We start from the raw sequence: 19,756 nt of genomic DNA, 5'->3' as shown, positions 1-19,756 counted from the left end.
ACAAAACCAGAGGGCAGAGGCTATCAAGCAAATTTCTCTGCTTGCTCAGATCAAAGCAATAGAAAAAGTTCCACAACAAGAACAAGGCCAGGGGTTTTACTCAAGACTGTTCCTTGTTCCAAGAAAAGAAACTCAATGGAGACCAATACTGGACTTGTCCGCTTTAAACACTTTTCTCATAGTACCAAAGTTCAAAATGCTGACTCTACAGCAACTCCTTCCCATGCTGGGCAAGGGGTCTTGGCTGATTACTCTGGACCTCAAGGAGGCATACCTGCATGTCCCTATCAGACCCAGCTGCAGAAGATACCTCAGATTTCTTGCAGGGCCAGAGCATTATCAATTCTCAGCATTGCCATTTGGCTTATCTACTGTGCCCAGAGTATTCACGAAATGCCTGGCTTCAGTAATTGCTCATTGCAGGCTCCAGGGGATTCAAATTTACCCATACCTGGACGACTGCCTCATACAAGCAGACGACAAACTAATTTTGACAAAAAACTTGAATTATGTCATACAATTGCTACAGGCTCTGGGATACACAGTCAACTTCCAAAAGTCAAGACTTCAGCCATCCCAGCAAATAACCTTCTTAGGAGCCAAACTAGACACAGCCTCTCAAATGGCTTACCTGACAGAAGACAAGCAAAAGAAGTTAACTCATTACTTCAAAAGTTTAGCAAAGCTCACCCAGATGACTGCAAGGAGATTCCTACAGGCCCTGGGTTACATGGCATCCTGCATTCTCCTGGTTCCACTAGCAAGACTACACATGAGAAAGCTTCAATGGTACCTAAAAAGCTTATGGTCTCAACACAGCAACAACCTAGAAGCAACCATACCGCTCATTCCAAGCCTACAAAAAGAATTTCTATGGTGGGCCTCGGTAAGCCAGTCAAACACAGGTATGTCATTCAAAAAACCTCAGATAACACAGACCATGACCACAGACACCTCAGACCTTGGATGGGGGGTGCACATGGAGGGCAGATGTATTCAAGGACAATGGTCTCCAAAGGAAACACATCTGCATATCAACCAAAAAGAAATGCTGGCAGTAATGCATGCCATCGAGGCCTTCGGACAACAACTTCAACAAGGCCACCTGCTAATACGGACAGACAACACCACTGTGATGTGGTACATAAACAAGCAGGGGGGCATCCATTCTTACCCCCTTTGCAGACTGACAATGAATCTTTGGGAAAAATCACTGAGCCTAAACATACAGTTGCAATCCCAGTTTGTTCCAGGCAAAGACAATGTGCTGGCGGACAGTCTAAGCAGGAATTTCCTAGACCCCCACGAATGGAGGTTACATCCAGAAATCTTCATACGACTCACCTCGACATGGGGCAGGCCAGAAGTAGACCTATTTGCCTCCCACCTCAATCATCATCTACAAAAGTTCTGTTCAAGGACATATCATCCACAAGCATGGAAAATAGATGCTCTCTCATTCAACTGGAACTCCCTAAAAATCTATGCATTTCCACCTCTGCCACTGATGACCACAGTATTACTAAAGATCAAAGCAGAACAGCCCAAGGGGATCCTAATAGCTCCAGACTGGCCAAGACAGCACTGGTACCCACTACTACGGAGCATATGTCACAACAAAAAGTGGGCCCTTCCCCAATGGCCCCAACTTTTGACTCAACACAACTTCAGGACAGTTCATCCCAACATCCAGATGCTACAGCTAACAGCTTGGGAGATCCCATAAATAACCTCAATCTATCTCTCTCCAAGGAAGTTCAGCGCATACTAACAGAAGCCCGCAGACCATCCACCAGAAAGGTTTACTCAGCCAAATGGAAGAGATTCAGCATTTGGAATACCAGCAAGGGTCATGATGCATCATTTTTGAGCATTCCACTCATTCTGGAATATTTGGCAGATATGCTACATAATGGACTCTCATATTCTTCCATAAAAATACATGCTTCAGCTATTTCAGCTAGATACAACACTGATCCACCTGTGTTTTCACATCCTTTGTTAAGGCAATTCCTTAGAGGAATCAAGAATATAAAGCCCCCAAGAAAGGCACCAGTACCAGCTTGGGACCTCAACTTTGTCTTAGAAAAACTGACTCTACCTCCCTTTGAGCCAGCAGCTTCTGTGGACTTACAATTTCTTTCCTGGAAGACAGCTTTCCTGTTGGCAATTACCTCAGCAAGAAGGGTTTCAGAATTACAGGCCCTAATGGCAATACCACCGTTCATAACCTTTCACAGAGACAGGGTCTCCTTACGAACCAACCCTACCTTTCTGCCAAAAGTGGTATCTAGGGTTTCTTTAAATCAAGCAATTCACCTGCCTACTTTCTTTCCCAATCCTGAGAACAAAGGGGAAAGGCTGTTGTATACCTTGGACATTCACAGACAACTTCGCTACTACCTGGACAGAACCAAGATCAGTAGGAAGTCTGATCAGCTTTTTGTAGCTTACGCCCCTGGAGTACAAGGAAAAGCAATTTCCAAACAGACAATTTCAAAATGGATTGGACATTGCATCAGATTCTGTTATTCCTTCCATGGAAGGAGTGTGCCAGCCAATGTCAGACCACACTCCACCAGAGCTACAGCCACCTCAACAGCATTCTTAAGAGGGGTGCCTACAAAAGACATTCTAGAAGCTGCTACATAGAGCTCCGTGCATACATTTTCCAAACACTACAACCTCCCTTTATATTCCAGATCCAGAGCAGGCTTTGCTTCGGCAGTCCTGCAGGGATTGATAGCTACACCATCCTTTTCTTAGAGCATTCCACCTCCCCCAGCTAAGCTATGGTATTCAACCCATATGTTATGACTGCAGTTGCATTCTTGAAGGACATAGTACAGTTTTGTACCTATCATAAATGTAGATGTCCGATAGATATGCAACTGCAGTCGGGTTTCCCTCCCTCCTTCCCCTCTATGCCTTGGGTCCACTCCTCTCCCTGTTATCCTTAGCTGGGGATATCTGTTATGGTGTATCTGTTTATTACTTATTTATTTGTCTGGAAACCTGTTTTGTCTTCCAATTTGATTACAGCCTTCCTTGGAGGGCACCTGGCATCTGGGGCAAGAAACACTGAAGAAGATGGCGTCGGCTGATGCTTATGTACTCCAGCTGCTCTGACATCGGAGAGAAATGCGACATCAGCCGACGTCGGACCCAGACTTTGGAATCCGGCCGACTGAGGGCTGCCTGAGGCAGGACAACCCATATGTTATGACTGCAGTTGCATATCTATCGGACATCTACATTTATGGTAGGTACAAAACTGTACTTTTCTCTGAGAACAAACCCTTCCTTTTTACCTAAAGTGGTTTTGGAAACAAACCTCAACCAGTCTATTGAATTATCAGTTTTCTTTCCGAATTTTGGGAACAAAAGGAATACCATAACTCTCAACCTGGAAAAATCAAAAATCTGGACAAAGGCCCATGAAAATAGGTACAAATCTGTAAGCTGATTAACATAAAATTTGTATACATAATTACATAGCCCCACCCACTCCAATGGAATGTGAGATACAAACTTGCAAACTGAAGAACAGACAACCAAAATATGATCAATTACTATATGTAAGTATAGAAGCATAGAGGTTGATCAACAACACAAATTATCCATCTCAAAATCATCAATGCAAACAGACTTCAAAAAATATCGATCCAAAAAGGATTGAAAAATAAATAAAACAATTGTTTTTGTAGGGTGGGAGAACCCCTTCTACACCCCCTGCTAATTATACTCCAACTCTGAGATGCACCAACTTCCTCATTGAGGAAAACACTCCTCAATGAAACTGTATACAGTACATACACCCATATGTGCACTCATCTAAATAAATCCTATGAACTGTACTGAAAGTAATCAATTCCTTTAATGCTCTCTCTTCCTTGCTCTCTTTCTAAGAGAGTTCACAGAGTCATTGCTGAAAAAAGTCCTTGGTTTGGACCAGCCCACCCACCCATTTAAGAAACACAAATAAATAAGTGCCACTGCTGCACACTTTTTCTTAGTTTTACATAGTGTATTTCTGCAAGCAAAAATTTCAAGTTAATTATTAGTTCAGTGTTTAATTTGTTCATTATACACAGGTACAGTAACATCAATAAGCGTATGTCCTAAGTAAAACTCTTCCCTCTCAACATGCTTAGCCAAACGCTGTTGTAATGCAACATTGCTCTGACTATTCAATAGTGCCTGCTTGTTAAATGGAGTGTTTAAACGCTTCTGCACTGTTTAAATACTGCGACATTGCCACAATTACTTAGTGTGCCTAGTTTTAAACTTTTATGTCTCTAGCAACCTTTGCATTTGTCTTAAATGTATAATATTATAGAAGCTTTATTTAACTACTGTGACATTGCCATTGTCCTGCCTAATAAGTAGAGCCTAGTCGTAATGGAATGTTTGAGAGGCTTTTGAATGTGTTTTAAATGCACAACGTGTTTAGAAGCTTTATCTGCTTAAATTCTGTGTCATTGCCCTGCCCTTTAGTAGTGCCTTTTTTTTTTTTGAAAGACGAAGTGTTGCTGTTAGCCTTGAATCTGTTTAAATGTACATTGCTAATGTTAAGTTATACACGTGGTTCACAAATAAGTGCCCCATTCTGTCTAATTGTCTAACAATCTGCCTTCATTAGCAGTATTATATTGAGTGCAATACCTTTATTTTCTACTCTATTCTCAGATGTGAGAAGAGCCTATGTTTGATCCTGTATACTCTCTACATTTATTGTTAATTGCAACAAAATATTACCCATAGTGTTTTAATTTCAAATAATAGCTAATTTTGACATTGTTGATTTTTGCGTACTGTTACCAGGGATATTATATTTTTTTTCTACTAAACTACCATTTCTATCACCTTTCTCTCCTGTTCTCCAGCTTTTAGTCCTGAACTATCCCTTGTGATTACACCTGGTGGACACCTAGACCTACACTAAATCCAAGTCAAGCTCAGTCATTTGCATATAGCAACCATCACAAACTCTGCTGCCTCAATCCCTCTCGGAATTAAAGCAAGCTTATCCCAGAAGAATCCAAGGAAGTACGTCTCTGCTGTTAAGCCTTGAACTACTATAGTTTTTAAGCCCTGATAGGTGTACTGAACTTAGTTAAGCCAGCAGCCTAAACCCCTCTTATCTCTATATCTCAGCTATTCTCCCTCATCTAGCCCCCTGATTTACTCTTGCTCGCCTCTCCCTTCAGTCCAACCCAGTACAGAGATTGCCCTGGTGGGCCAAGGTGCACTTCAGCATCTGTCCACTAGATGGCATCTTCTCCCCTCTTATAGTGCCTTCTTTTCACTTCTTCTTATATTTTCTTATTTCTCTAACTTTTCTTTTCTCTCTCTCTCCCTTAAAACCATTACAGCCCACTGTAACCTACTATTTCCAGGTCCCCTCTACTTACCCTTCTGATATTCTACACTCCACTGATAGGTTCTCGATCCTCTGCTGCCCTCCTTGCTTCTGGTTTCTACCCACTCCGTTCACCCTGCGGGCTCACTCCGCTCCCCTACCCTGCCCCAAATTCTACCCGCCCCCAGCACCTCCACCTTTATTACCCCATAACCACACCCACTAACATTTCCAGTCCAATCAGTCTCCAGAATTGCAGACACACCCATCCCCTACTCCACCCTAATTAACCTCATTCACCTATCCTAGTATTCCTCACCTAGCCAATTAGACTACATTACTATCCCAACACCCACTCCAATACTAAATCCCCAGCAAATCCTTACACAATTATCTATTCCTCAACACTATTTAATTACTTATCAGATCCCCTACATATAAACCTCTCTCTTTTCTACACTTTCTTCAACATCACTTAGCACCTCCAATTACCCATAACTCAAAATGCTCTCAAAACCATCATTCATCTCCTTTTTACTACTTCTACTTCTTAACTTAACATACTTTCATTACCTCACCCAGCCCAGTAATTCCTACCACTCACAATCCTTCCATGTAACTAACCACCTTACCTCCTCTCTCTCATACTCTAACACCCCAATATCTCCCCATTTATTTCCTATTAAAAACCTTCTACTTTATCCATATAAACTAGTCACCACTCACAAAAAAATCTACCCCCATAGTAACTGGCAAATCCTTCATAATCACAATAAAACCTAATCTTTGCTCTAAACTGTCCAATTACCTCTCTAACCCAATCCTACACCTGATTACCAGTCTAATATCAGGTGATATCCATCCTAACCCAGGTCCCCCAACCTCAACCATTACAGACAAGAGCATATTACTAACTTCTATAAACTCCCAAAGTATAGTTAACAAAATCCCAAACCTCCACGCCTGGCTCATACATAATAAACCTGACATCTTATCCATCTCAGAAACATGGTTAAAACCCCATATAAAAGACTCTGAAATAACTCCACCAAACTATTCTATCATTAGAAAAGACAAGTCCCACAAAAAAGGGGGAGGAGTAGCTCTCCTCTACTCATCCTCCCTGTCAGTTACCCCCTATAACAAACCTACTCCTCAATTTAATAATGCTGAACTTCTCTTAACACTGCTTCAAGTTAACAAACACAAACACATATGTATAGCTTCCCTATACATCCCCAGGGATAATATTTCCACACTCAAGACATCCTTACCTGGCTCTCCAATAACATTAGAAATGAAACCATAATCTTAGGTGACATGAATATTAACTGGGCCTCCATCCAGTCTCCTACAAACCCACTTAACATTAACCTCTATAATTTCTCACAGCTAATCAACTCTATTACACGCCCCTCAAAAAAACCCCTCTAGCAGCAGTATTCTGGATTGGATTTTAGTCTCTCATCCCCATTATTTCTCCGACAGTGGTACTCTTCCCGACCCTCTTAGTGACCACATACCCACCTTCACTCATCGTCTCCCCTTACTCCTACACCACACTCATAATTATATTACTGTCCGTAGCCAAAAAAAACTTTAACCCAACAACCTTTTCTAACTCTCTAAAAGCAATAAACTGGAATTGCCTAAAAACATTACCTCTAGATAACGCAGTTGCCCACTTCAACTCAACATTCTTAAAAATGCTAGACTTCCATGCTCCCTTAAGGACAAAGAGAATAAAAATCAATACTGCCCCTTGGCTTACCAAACACACACTAGCAACCATGCATCACAGAGATAAAGTCTGGGCACACTACCTGAAAAATAAGACTCCTATCTTACACAATGAATACAAAACACTTAGAAATAAAGTAAAAAAGCTCATCATCTCTGATCGACAAAACTACTTCTCCATCCTCCAAAACAGTAACAAAACAAATCCTCAAAATTTCTGGAAAGGTATCTCTACTCTACTTAACCCCAGCAAACCAGGCACCCCCACCCCAGACCCTAACGTCCCTGATACTGACTTAGCTACCCAATTTAACTCATTCTTTATTGAATCTATTTCCAAATTAAACTCTTCATTCTCTAACAACATCACATTCTCCAATCTACCCCCATCCTCCCATACCAACACTCCATCCTGCGCTGCTACCACTCCCTCACTCTCATCCACTAACTTTCCACCCTCCACCTCCCATACCAACACTTCACCCTGCACTGCTACCACTCCCTCACTCTCATCCAGTAACTTTCCACCCTCCACCTCCCATACCAACACTTCACCCTGCACTGCTTCCACTCCCTCACTCTCATCCAGTAACTTTCCACCCTCCACCTCTCCTCCTACTCTCACTTCCTCCCCATCTTCTCTCCCCCCCAACACCCCCTCTCCTCACTCCCCACTATTCTCATTAAAACCCATACCCACTTCCACTATAAAAAAACTCCTTCAGAAACTAAAGCCTTGCACTAATGCTCCTGATAACATCCCATCTTACTTTCTTAGCATAGCTGCTGATGCAACTGCCTACCCCATTAGCATTCTAATCAACCGCTCTATCCAGGAAAGTACAGTTCCACAAATCTGGAAAAAGGCCTTTATCATACCTTTACATAAAGGTGGCAACAATAACAGTGTGACTAATTTCCGCCCCATCGCTATCCTGTCTCCAATCTCTAAACTCCTAGAAAAGTGTATCCAAATTCAACTCCTACCACATCTCTTAGATAATCACTTACTAACCCCCACACAACATGGTTTCAGACCTGGTCACAGCACTATGACAGCCCTCCTCTCCTTCCTTGAAACTGTAAACAAAGCCCGGGACTCTGGACTTATTGTCTCTACCCTACTACTTGACCTCTCTAAGGCCTTTGACACTATATCACACAGCCTGCTTTTAACAAAACTCTCAAAACTTAACCTATCTCCTTCATCCTTGAACTGGTTCTCCAGCTACCTATCAAATAGATATCAAGCAGTAAAATGGAAAAAGGCAACCTCCTCATTTCTAAATACCCCAACCGGAGTTCACCAAGGCTCCATACTAGGTCCCCTCCTCTTTAACATATTCATAAATAATTTCTGTAACTCTATCCCATTCTCAAACATTATCCAATATGCAGATGACTCAACTATTATCTGCTCAGCCTCATCTATCCCTACACTCCTCAAGCTCACTCAAGACACTTTTTTAACCACAGAGCAATGGATGAAAAGAAACCACCTAGCACTAAACGCCTCTAAAACCAAATTAATGGTGTTCATCCCCTCTAAAGTCACCTATTTCGATAGTAACACATTCTCTATTACTAGTCAAAACAACACACCTCTGGAACTGGTCTCAGAGACCAAATTACTTGGTGTCCAAATTGATAACCAGCTCAAATTCAACTCCCATATACAACTAAATATCAAAAAACCCATCAAAAACTTGGTATGCTCTATCGGCAAAAGCACTACCTTACACCTGCTACTAAAATCACTCTTTCTACTTCCGTTCTTATACCCTCACTTCTCTATGGAGCACCACTTCTAACTAACATACAGTCCTCTCTGAAAACACAACTCTCCTCCTGCTACAACAAAATTGCCAAGTTCGCTACCAGCCACAAGTCCTCCACCCACCACTGTTCCTCTCTCCAACAACTACATTGGCTAGAACTACCCAAGCATCTCACCTCTACTCAACTAACTCTTGCACACAAGCTAATTTTCAACCCCTCCCTCTGTCCCTCCCTGTCTTCTACCTTTAAAATGCATCTACCCAATAGAGTATTAAGGTCTAACAACCAAAATCTATTAGAAGTCTACAAACCAACTCATCCCCACAGGCAAAAATCTTCTATCACATGGTTTAGCACGCCTCTGGAACTCCCTACCTCCATCAATTTGTATCAACTCCAACCATTTTTCTTTCAAAAAATCTCTTCATTCATATCTAGTATCCCAGTGGGAATGCTCTTGCTTTCACCCCACATAACTAACACGGGTAATTTCCATCTTCCTTTCCTTCCCCTATTTACACCTGCAATATTTCCTTAGAATTCCTCCTATCTCATACACTCTTAGTGTTACTGTATCCACTAGAATACACCACACTGTACCCTTTACGTGTAGGATTGCTGATATGTAACCGTACTTCTCATTAATTACTTTGAAACATTCCTTCTTTGTTTGTACCACCTGTATGCTACATTACTAGTTTGTATTATTTGTAAAAGTTTCATCTCTAGTTTGTATTAGCTGTAATGTTTCCTCTACTACTTTGTAATTGTTTGTTTAAATCTCTTACTCTTGTATAATTATCATGTTTAACCTATTGTAACTTTGATTGTTTGGAGCTTTTCTCCCAAGGACTCTATTGAAAACGGGTTCTTCTTGGCCCAATGGACTATCCTGGTAAACCAACTGCAAATAAATAAATAAATAAATAAATCTAACATTCTGCATCATCACATATGTGCAACATTGAATGCTTTGCTGGAATAGTAAGCGGGGCAGCACATCACCATTACAAAGACACTTGTAGAACCTATCCAACAGTCTGACCCATTTGTCCATTTTGTCCCAATAGGGACAAATTTTAAATATTGCCTGTATAAACTTAGAAAGTTAATAGAATAAAATGGTTTGTTTTAGCATGCATTTTCTGAAGGATATGAACTCTGAGACTTAAATGTCTGTCATTATATAGTAAATTCAGTCCTCACTGATATGCCAGAAGTTTTATGAGCAAAAGGCCAAAAATATAAGGCAAAAATATAGACATTCTGGGAAAATCCGGAGAGTTGAGAGCTATGTTAACATGTCTTTCTCTCTCTGGCTATGGATTCTACCATATGAATGTACCCCAACACCAGGAACAAACATAGAACAGGAAGCACCATCAGTAGAATTCTCCATTATCATTATCTTATGTACAGACACATACACACCAGTCTTACAACTCATCCAGTTAATAACAGCCTGCATAACATACTTCTGCCCATCAACACACACACACACATTTTATATATATATATATATATATATATATATATATATATATATATATATATACACACACCAAAACAGATGTAACCTATTACTGCAACTTACTTCAAAGTCATCTTTTATGTGGGGGGGATTTCCTTCCACGTTCACCAATATGGGAACTTCAGTAGTTGATAGAAATAATACATTATGTAATTCCCATTTCCAAGAAGCAAAATTAATTATGTACCTAGAAGACAGCAAATAGGCACATAAAAATAATCAAAAATATTTTCTTGGTTGGCAAGAGATATAGGATTGCTGCTTTACCTTTCTAAGTTAAAAATTGCAAAGCCATTTACCTACCAACATCCAATCAACTTCTGAAAGAAACATATGAGGATATAGTGTGATTGTTAACTGCTTCAGAAAGAATTGTCTTGTATAAATGCAATGTTTATGCTTGTTGACTGTTACTGTAATATCAGAGCTCTCAATGTATGTAATGGAAATATACACAAGATTTTTTTTAATCTATAAAATAGAGCCATAAAAACCAATAAATCAAGTGAGTCCTCAAAAAATAACATTGCATGCATATTTGTTTACATGTGTAATCAGTAATTAGCTCAGATCTATTATAGCCAATGATAATGTACAAAACTACGTTTTATTGCTTTATATTCATTAGAGGACTTTCTGGAGTTAATACAATAAGCTGAAGAAGTTAAGAACTAGTCTATTACCCATGCGGCCATGCCGGTAGAACTAAGGAGTAACCTTTGATAAATGCTTGTAACCACGGCACTATTGACTGTACTGTTAAATCATGTCTATTTTTATTTTACCTTCATTACGGATGATGGACAGGATGACTCGCTCTCTTGCTATTCACACAGCCGCACAGGGTTTGCAACCATTGCTTCCTGCCTGCCAATGTCTTTTCTAATTCTAATAAATAAATATTAGCTGGAGCCTTTTTAATTTAAAACAAAAAAACAATGTCTGTGTGTCAGATTCTCTGACTGAGACTTCACTTCACACTGGCCCTGGGGATCCAATCTGTAGACTGTATTTATTCTTTATTGCGAGTTCCAGCTCTTCTAAGAGGCTGCTGCTGCAGCCAGCGTGCAAGATGTGTGTATGTAACCACATCGCCACAACAGTCAGGAAATCCTTCTATGTGGCACACCTCATCACTAAGGGCTTTTCATCCAGAAAAAAGGAGGTCATTGTCCCACTGTACTCATCCCTCATTAGACTAATTATAAAGTAAAATGCCCCATTTGGTATGTACCAAACAAGACATCTGCAATAGCTGGAAAGGCTGCAGAAATACCTCACTAAAAGAATCACAGGCCTAAAGCAGATTCCCTATCCTGACCACCTAAAAAAACTCCAGCTATAGTCTGTGGCATATCGTCTACTCAGAGGCGATCTCTGCCTAACATACAAGGCCATGTCAACAAACCCTGAGCTGTTGAACATGCTCCACTTAAAGAAATCCCAATCCGTCAGAGCCACATGCTCCAGGGATCTAAACCTTGTCATCACAATGAACAAAACATGCTGGAGGGATAGGTTCCTGACCCAGAGACTCCCCAGACTCTGGAATAGACTGCCCATACATATCAATTCGAGCGCCTCCTTGGCTCTCTTCAAAAGGAACTTTGATGATTAGATGGGAGATAGGAAATTCACCCCAGGGATCACGTCAGTCACCCTGCTAGACAGGGGTCCAGGGTAGTAAATATTGTGGGAAAAAATATCCAGGCTATTGTTATGGCTAGGCTTGTATAGGCCCTAGGGTCGATAGCCTAGTACCAACCTATGAAGTGCACACACACATATGCACAAGTAAAAGATAAACAAAACACACTAGACTCCACTCTCAGCCGAATTCCGACAGGCTGGCAGGTTGATCATAAAGTTGACGTCATCACACACGCTTCTGCATGGGATGACTTCACAAAAAAAAAAGCCAAAAAAGAGCTGGGAAATTTGGGAATAAAGGAGGCCACTCAAAAGCTCATGGCACCCCATTATGTGGACCTCAAAACCAGTAAATACCGTGGAATATTGTATGGTTGAGAGGTATGGGGAATACTCTCTCCACATTTTAGATGTCCATAGACAATTATGTTTCTATTTACACAGGACATTACAATTTAGAAAGTTAGATCAGCTCTTTATCTCTTAGTCAGAAATTAGGAAAGGCCAATCAGTTTTTAAAGTAACACTATCCAATTGGCTATCACAATGTATATCTTTTATATACAATTCTCGGTTTTGTTGATCTCCATTAACCCCCCCAGATATGCAGTAACACAGTAACAAGCCCTGCCCAAACCCCGCCCAACACTCAGATCACGGTGATGTCATCGAACACTCATGAATAATTATGTATTCAGCTTGTGGTCTGCATTAATATTCATTCCATCGAATTTAAAGTAGCAGCTAAATACTGTGAGGAGGTAATTGTATAACTGTTTCCCCTGCTTTAAGTCTTTCCCACACTGGCATTCAAAAACTGACATTTTCTATTCTTCTTTAATATGAAATACATTTAAAAGGAAAACTTGGTTGTTCTGACTAAAAAGTTTTATACTTTTATATCTTGAAATGTGGTAATCCTAGTTTAGACTAATGGAGTCAAGTAAAAACAGGTCAGGGAATGTTTGGAAAAAGCCAAAAGGAAAGAAATTGGCAAGATCTAAGAACTCTGTGGTGCTTTTACCTGTCGGGGTATATTTTTTTTGCATGTATTTGTATCTTTAAAACTAGAGCTTCAGAATGAGAATATGTTTGACTACATGTTGGTTGTGAAGTTGTTGTTGGTGCACTGCTTATTGCAGAGTAACTGAATCCCAGTTTACTAAAATTAAATATTTTCTCTGACCTTAACTGTATGTTTAGATACTATTTGAAGTTGCTACAGCCTTGGAGTATTATTAATTTGAAGCCTACCCTACAAGAGTTATAGATCTTTGGGTGGTGCATTGTGTACATGGTTTTAGGTTCAGTGAAGTAGCATCCAGCAAATTTGTGATTAGAGTGTATCTGTAAATCCTTTAAAAACATGCAAATGCACATGTAGTGTGTATTTGGCATGTAGTCTTACCTACCCTCAGTGTTTCTGTCAACTGCTTGAGAATATGTAGCATGTGTGCTGATATTTAAGCCTTATTAGTCATTAAACACCTGCAACACTGAATTACTGATTCTCTGCTAAAACTATGGTCCCTCACAGTCCTGACTGCTTGGTAATGCTATGGATATGCAAGGCAGCTACTGTGAAACTTTCCTTAATAACTGGCAGGTAGTTGGCCATTTATTTTTGGGTGTATGGCTGTATTTCTAGTGGCAGGTACTTGTATGGTTATTTTCTGGTGAATGGCTGTATTTCATACTGGGCACATATGGAAATATTAAAAAAGAGCAAGCAAGTATGTATCTGAATAAAAATGCAGTTGCTTGGCCATGTGAAAGCAAGAATATTACTTTAATTTAACTTAAGTTTTAGTGCTTGTCTGCTTACTGGGAAGGCAACACAGTAGAAATGTGTTCTCCTGCTGTTAAGATCTGTTTCTGGGAAAAAATAAAAAAAAGATCTGCTTCTGAATTAAAACCCATTAATGAATTACTTTCATTAATGCAACCTGTTTTGCTGGACTGCTTAAGGAGAATACAACAGTTATTTGTAAACTAGTCACGAACCAATGTATGCATGATGTCACTAGCAAATCTGCATTCAGTGTCAATCATGCCATATTAGCATACTCCATCACTGGCTTCTGGCTTGTCAATCACGTAGGTTACGCCTGTTCCTGCACAGAACTGTAGGGGGGGTTAATAGACATCAACAAAACCCAATTCTCACCACAAGACTATTCTAAATCCTATTAAGGGTCATTCTACCAGGTCAGTAGCCACTTCATTGGCTTTCCAAGCCAGATTACCCCTAGACAGCATCTGTACTGCAGCTACATGGGCTAAACCACATACTTTTATCACTCATTACAAGTTGGATTCTATGGCTCTGAGGAATATTCTCCCATGAGACACCAAAGAATTAGGTAGCTAGGGAAATGGTCCCATCAGTGAGAATAAAGATGAGATTGACAACAACACATAAAGAAGTTATGTTCTTACCATAACTTTCCATGTGTGTTGTCCATCTAATCCTTTATTCTCACAACCCACTCACCATTCCCCCTCCTGGAAGACCTAGTAGCTCTTATTGGATTTTTATAGGACTCTACAGCCTCTGAGGTATGGCTTGTATAATATCTTTATGTTACGTTCCCTTGGTAATGTATTCTTACACTCACTGCTGGGGGGCAAACAAGATCTGAGGTTATAGAACAGGTGCATTGTGGGTAGGGAAAATGCCCACGAGCTTGGCTGAGGGCCTCGAGCTTATGTAAAGGCTGAGATGGATCCGATGGATCAGATCCGACCCCCCATCAGTGAGAATAAAGGACGAGTTGGACAACACACATGGAACTTTATGGTAAGAACATAACTTTTTTTTTTCCTTTTCCCCTTCTTTTTTATTATTTACTGTTTGATCTTGACAATCCATCCAATCGTAGCTCTTTACTACACAACCTGCATTCAGGCACACATGTTCTTGCTGTATGTCCTTTCTCCCCACAGTGGTTACATTGTACCTTGAACAATCATTAATTAAATGAGTAAAGCCCCCACAAAAGAAACATGATTTTGGCTGGCCAGCACATCTTTTTTTGCTTTTTCCTCCCACCCATCCATCATTGTTACCAGCCCAGCCCTTATGCCCTGTCTGCACCAGGTTGGCTACCTACTTTATACCCCCGGATGTAGTCTGATAATCCGTGGGGCCAGTCACAGATCACGGGCAATGGGACTTGGCACATTTGAGCTTCCATCCATGGGGATCTTACTTTGGCCTACCCTATTACTCCCCCCTCCTCTCTGTGGGAGTGTGGTATGGTCCTTGGGGTGTGCATACCTCTCAACTGCCCAGATTTTCACAGAATGTCCAGATTTTTGTCTCACATTTTTGCCCCATTCCTCATAAATTTTGTGGTTTTCTGGAAAATCACAGAAGATTGAAGTAACTCAGTAATGGCAAACATTTGAGTTTCAGACTTCGTATCTTTCTGAAAAATGCATGCTAACACAAATCCTTTTACACTAGTAACCTTCTAAGTTTATAAGAGAAATATTTAAAATCTACCCTTTTTTTGGACCTTTGCCCCCCCCCCATTATTTTAGGTTTTGTCTAGATTTCTTGTGCCAACAGCTTGAAATGTATGGGGGCATCCAAAGTGGGATCTCTGGTGTATCACCCCCACCTTCACCAAGCCGCACTGCCCCCCTGCTGACCATGCCTCCTCTGGCATATTCCCAAGTCTCCACCAGGGATTGTCGTCTGGAGATGTCCACTTACCACTCTTCCCCCAGGATGGTCACACCAATCCCTTCCTCCCTCCCTGCTGCTTTGTCAGTCATCCAGGATACTAATTGAACCTGGGTCACTTGGGTCATAGGGCTTTCTCCCACTATGCCACCAAAGTGGCACCAGCATATATTAATGCCCCTCTATGACCAGTCACAAAATAATAACACTTGAAATGTGGAAACAAATTTAAACACTTGCCAAAATAGCTTCCAACCTCTACCCTCCATTCCATAAGTTTCTCTCATCTCTAACTTTCACAATATCATCAACCACTTCACACAGACCCTGTATGCATTTTTTTAACATTGTCTTCCAGTTCATCAGTTCTAAACTGCAAAGTAACATTTTTTTAACGTTTACATTATTACCAGAAAACAAATAATTGTTCAATGGATAAATATCCTTCTTTTTGTTATGCAGTTCCAGAAATTTCATTATCAGTCCATCAGTTTGAAATGTTAAGGCACAAAAAGTATCTTTCCCAATAAGTATAAAAGACCAAATTTCTTGATCTTTAAAACCCAGTACAGGTACCAAATTATCCCAAACATAACATTTGTCTATTACAGTGTCATTTTTTGCTCTTATTCTCACAGTTGACCTTCTCTTTAAAAAAAAAAACAGGGTATTATTTATAGTCTATTGCCGCTTTTCTTTTTTACCTTCAGTCACTGCTGCATATCTTTTAGTTACTGCATTCAGAGGCATAACTGTTATACCACAAGCCAGCACCCCATCCCAGATAGCTCTAACTGAAAAGCAAAAAGAAAAAACAAAAAAGCACTTCCCTGTAATAACCTGATCAATACATTTTAGTGATCAGATTATTACAGTTACATACTTAAAAAAAAACAAAAAAAAAAAAAAACAGCTCACTTTAATAACCTGATCACTTTACTACAGTTGTATCCACCCCTCTGGTTAAAAAAACAAAACAAAAGGATGATGGTTGTATGATCACACCCTTCCAACACTTTGCGCTCAGGGCATTTGCCCTTCTAACCCCACTCTAGCTATGCATCTGACTGCATTATCTGCTGCTACAAAACCAGACACCTTTTGTATCTTTTGCAATGTGCCTCACACTGTCTGATCATTGCATTCCTTCCTCTGCAGGCTCTGGCTCACCCTTTACCCTCCCCTTCCCTCCTCACTCAATCTCTCAGACTTGTTATAACATGCTTAACTACCTCACTTCATCTCAACTCCAAATACATATCCAACTGACTTACACCTATCTTCCTCTCACCACCACGTATACTACTCACCCGATCTCCTCTCTTACTCCTCTAGCTTTCCCTTCCATCCCATTAGCCCTTCTAGTTTGTTGCACCTTCATGTGAAGCTTCTGCTTTACATCTGCTTGACTTTAGTGCAATATTTGTATACAAGATTTAGGTATATGAGTTTAGAACAGTAACCGTTTGAGCTTAGTACTATCTGTATATACATCCTACCTTTATTCCTAACCTTTAGCTAGATATTGGTATATCTGTTCATTACTATGTTTCATATTGTATGTATAGCTAATGTTTGCTGCAGTATGTATTATTTTCTATTGTAGGTATATTCAGTTGTTCATGTACTCTGCTGCACATTTATTGTTCTGAGGAGCTTTTTTCCCCAGGCCTCCACTGAAAAAGAACCTGTGTCCAGTTGGAATTTCCCGCTAAACAAATGTAAATAAATCAATCAATCTTTTGTTGCTGCTTTCCTCTTTTACTGTCTGTCTTTGCAATGTAAATTTTACTGTTGCATTCTGTGATGCCATGTCATCTGCTTCCTTTTCCATACTACCATCTTTAGCACTTAACAGTTTTCTGCTATCTCACCCCATAAAAGAGCAGAACTGTCACCTGGATCATCTTACTCAATCATTTTTAACAAAAAAAACATTTACAAGCCCCACTAACACTAGTTTTGTTATCTCAACAGGCTGAATTACTTCCCTCTCCATGGAGACAGTTAAGAGCTGCTCATTTGTAACATCCACCACACAGGAATCTTTGCTTATATTGTAAAGCTCCATATCAAACATTTTTTTCTCCAAATTCTCACTTTCCACCTCCAAATTCTCCATAGCTTTTCTGTCTTCCTCCATGCTGCTGCTTCCCTTAAGCCTCTTCCTTGTTGCTGTAGGAGCCCTCCAGTGCCATCTAGCAGCTATGAAGAGGAGGGGAAGTTCCCAGGTTTCTTGGCCAAATTTCCCCTAGTCAGTATGAATACCACTTCAGGTCTCCTGAAAAAAGGTCATTGGCCTAGTGGAATTAACCCAGTCAACAAAAAGTATACATAAATAAATAATGATTGCCACTATAGCTCAGTTATTTCATTATATTTTGTACTCTGGTTATTTTAAAGCATCAGAATGATTAAGTGGATATGGTTATTATATCTTATGGACCCACCTCTATAAAGTGATCCTGGAGGTTTTTTTTCCGCCAAAATTCACTTCAAGCCCCTTTTATATAAGGAAATCATTGTTTTTAACCTCGATGTAAACAGAATGGCAGTAGTGCGAGCAACAGGCATCTTGCACAGGTTCTTGAACCTGTTTTCATTTTCCCTTCTTTGTTAAATTACCCCGATTTTGTTTTCTCATAGCAGCTCTTACTTCAGTAACAGGAGTTATAAATACTCAACAAAATAAAGCAGCTGAACTGCATGTTTTAAGGCTTCCAGTTTTTAGTCCAAATACAATTTCTCACATTCCTCCAGAGGTGTCAAAACTACCACTGTAATCCAGGAGGTGTTAACTGACTATTGCTTCTCCTACAAAGAACTTTTAAAAGACATTTAAACTAATTTACTATTCGCCAATGCCTGCAGTGGGAAGATGCGTCTTTATCTTGAAAGTTGGCAAAATTTGCTGTACTTATTTAAAAATATTTCCTTACAATGCAGCACACAGTAAAATAAATCCAACTTTCTGTTCTTGAATTTGGGTTAATGGTATTTTTTTTCTTTCTACTAAGGCAAACATGTCTTTGTACGTGACATTTTCCACCTCTGATGTATTGGTAGATACACCCTTGACTTGTTACATTGTAGCATACCAAACTTTCAACTAAACCATAGTCCTTGAGTATAACAAATTAGTATTTTTTTTTCTGTGTTGTGACATTGTGGTTGTTTATATTAGAACACACACTCGTATTTCGCATAAATGTAGGCAGTGCCAACTTAATGTACACCCTGATGGGCCTATCAGTTAAGTGTTTGACACATTCTTGTATGGTTAAGAAACCATTTTTCACACGCTGGAGTTAGTAAACAGTGAAAATTGGCTAACCTCAAATTTATGAAATTAGATGGTACAACTGCTTCATGAGGCAGACAATTGCTGAATAATTATCAAGAGCATTTTACGGAATACACGTTAGCACAGCGGAAGACCCACACAGTATACGTGAACCACATAACAAGTATACAAAATTCACCCCTTGCCTTTGATTAACAAAGAGAGGAAAAAAAAGTCTCGAGACCTCACAGGCTTCCGTAGTAAGGTAAGACTTCTAGTTTGTATATAGTGGGAGGTACAGTTGAAAGAAGAGAGTGATATGCACGCGAGCAATTTATTCAAGTAACGTCTTAATAGCATCGAAATACGGAGAGAGAGAATTATCAGAGATAAATCAAGTTACTTTGAGGCCGGCTTGTTAAGAATGTAGCCCCACCATATCGAGGTATGCCAGGCGGAACTAAAATTGTGGGCGTTTCATATTTAAAATAGGGCTGGTATAATTAAAGAACACATAACTACACAGTTCAAGTTTTCTCATTAAAACAATGAGTGGGTAGAATATCTAAAACTGAAACTGCTTGCGCAACTTAGTCACAAGTTAAGAAATTATTATATTGATGGAGTGCTACAGACTGCCACAAATAAGTATAAATTTGTGTTTTAAATGTTATCGCTCGCTATTCAAGACTTATGTACAAAGACAACCTTTTTTTGTGG

This window comes from Protopterus annectens, chromosome 6.part1, assembly GCF_019279795.1.
Source record: "Protopterus annectens isolate FY-2018-M chromosome 6.part1, PAN1.0, whole genome shotgun sequence".
Lineage (NCBI taxonomy): Eukaryota > Metazoa > Chordata > Ceratodontiformes > Protopteridae > Protopterus > Protopterus annectens.
This window is presented reverse-complemented; position numbering follows the sequence as displayed.